This window comes from Wasmannia auropunctata, unplaced genomic scaffold, assembly GCF_000956235.1.
Source record: "Wasmannia auropunctata unplaced genomic scaffold, wasmannia.A_1.0 LD336097.1, whole genome shotgun sequence".
In the NCBI taxonomy this organism is placed as follows: Eukaryota; Metazoa; Arthropoda; class Insecta; order Hymenoptera; family Formicidae; genus Wasmannia; species Wasmannia auropunctata.
In genome coordinates, this window is record NW_012026793.1 from 1,005,731 (window position 1) to 1,008,574 (window position 2,844).

Here is a 2,844-nt window from a genome sequence, read left to right on the forward strand (position 1 = left end):
TGGACGACGCATGGATGGAAAGCATGCGCCGGAAGGACGAGGCCGCGAGGCGTAGAAGATTGCTGGTAAGTACAAAAGCAATTACTCTCGAATATAGACGATGATTTTTATCTAGGATAAAAACGATGTTTTGTTTCTTTCAGAATGATCTTCTAAATAGTGACAACGAAGACAATGACAACGAAGCGAGGACGTCTTCGCAAAGTCCGCGGGAGGATGCGAGCTCGCGGGAGGGTCCGCGGGTGAGCCCGCGGGAGAGCCTACGGGCAGGAGTGTCGGGAGACAGCGGCGCGAGGGCGAGCTCGCGGGAGAGCCCGCTGCGAGAGGAGGCGAGCTCGCGAGAGAGAGCAGTTGCTTACGACAATTAACGTATTTTTTAAATAGCTATCTTCCTTTCTGTTTCTCTTTTTACACATTATTAAATACTCTCTCTTTTTACACATTATTAAATACTCTCCCCTTTTGTCTGTTGCAGATAGCAACGGATTCCTGCGTTGGATTTGTATCGAATATATATTATATATAAAATATAGATTATATAATAACTTCATTATTTTTTCTTATATATATTTTTTTTAATTTTTAAATAAAAACTTTCATATTTTAATTCTATTCTACTTTCTTCTTCTCTTCCTCTTCGCGAATGCGAACGATAACGGGTGGGTCCGCGAGCGATAAGCGTGGGGTGGGGCCCGTGCGCAACGGCGGCGGTGGCGAACGCGGCGGCGGCGGCGGCGAACGCGGTTCCCCTCTCCCCGCGATACCCGCATCATCGACGCGGTATCCCTCTTCCCCGCGCATCCCGCACCAACAACGCGGTTCCCCCGTCCCCGCGGGCCCCGCACCCACGACGCGGTTCCCCCGCCCCCGTAACACCCGCACCTATGACCTCGCGGTCAGGCCAGCTGAGCGAGCGGCTTTCCGCGGCTTCCCCTTCCCCGTGGACCCAGCATCAGACCGTGAACGTTCTGAGCGGCGCGGACCCCGCATCAGACCGTGAACGTTCTGAGCGGCGCGGACCCCGCATCAGATCGTGAACGTTCTGAGCGGCTTCCCCTCCCCGCGGACCCCCCGCAGACCCCCTGCCCCTTACCCCCCCTCAGAGCTCCTGGTTCAGAACCGGCCTATAATAGCTACTAATCTGCCAGAAAATGATCGCCTGTTTTGCATCCGATAACAGAAGAACTAAATGCCTGGCGTGTAGAATCATTTTCTTCTTTGTCTTGTGTCATTTCCGTCTTCGATTGACGCTGTTTTCTTTTAGGACAGTCGCGTTTTAGATGACCCTGTTGTCCGCATATTCAGCAGTTAAATTTTCCGGTTACACCGCCGCTTGTCTCGACTTTCCCGTCGGCCGTTTGTCCTGCAGTCTTACTTTTAGAGGTATGCGGTTGATATGAGCGTACTTTGGCTTTAAATGCTACCTTAACCTCCTCACGAGCTGTAAATTCCGCATCCTCCTGCAATAACATTTCAGTAAGAACTGCCATGGTTTTACGCGTTGGTTCCAACATTTTAAACGATTGACGAAGGCTGCGATACTTATCTGGTAGTGATCGCAATACTTGAGTCGTGAGACATGTATCACTTACAGTTTCTCATCCATCGCGCAATTGCTTGGCGAGCAATTCGATGGACGCAAGGTAACTAGCCATAGATTGACGTGGTGACATGGAATGTTCAAAGAATTTCTACCATAAAGTTTGCTTCGCAATATTTGAAGTGATATAAGCCTGCGACAACTTATCAATGGCTTCTTTAAAGGTATCACATCCCAACAACAAAGGCTTATACGCATCGGATACCGACATTTTGATGTATAACCTAGCTTCCGCGTCTTTCTTGAGCCATTCGCTCACCTGATCTTCGACCGTAGGCTTTGGAATTTTACCGTTCATATACCCGAGTAGTCCTTTCGCCGTCAACGCGGTGTCCAGCATGTCTTTCCATAGCGTGTAGTTATTTCCGTCGAATTTGATCAGTTCGAACTTCATATCCATAGTCATGGTTGAAAGTCGTAGATACCGCGAACCTTGCCAATCTTTTATCACTACAATGGCTTTCCTTTGTCTCAATACCGAGACTACACAATCGGGTTATAATTCGTCATAAATTTTTCTCTTGATACGCTTCCCAGCTTTCCTCGTGCAGTATCAGAACGAGCCTGGGCCCATAACCTGTTGTCCGTATCAAGAATGGGCAGTGCACAACGACTCTTGAATTACAACTTTATTATAATAATTACTTAATTATAACTTTATTATAATAAAAATACACAAGAGTCACGTAAGGGAAATAAATCGCCATAAATCAATGCATCGACACACGATGGGAAGTACGCTGCCGTATCGCGAAACACTATTGGTCCGCGGTCCTATCGATTGCTTGCCGCCTATACGCATCGATAGATCGATGACTTAATGTTACGCGCGCCATATTCAACAGATTTGATATCAATAATTGCCAAATTACAATCTCACTAAAAAATTTTATAAAAGTGAAGATTGTTGGAATCGGTGAAATAAGTACGTAATTTCCTTCGAGTAAACACACGATTTATTGTATCAGACAAACTACAATGAATGTTCGGAATGAACTTAATGTACTCGTTGCTGACTCCCAAATGAAAAAAGCGAAAGATCGTAAAGGTCTTTGAAAAATGTGAGAGCGTGCGTCGCACCTGTATACTTTATAACGACCACAAGAACAGTGAGAATGAAACAGAATCACTAACGCGACCGGCTCAACCGCGAATCGAGATGGCGCTCATGCTAATACTTTAATAGAGAGCCTCTAATCAGAGTGGCGCCATATGAGAAACGACGCCATTTTCTTGCCAAATCG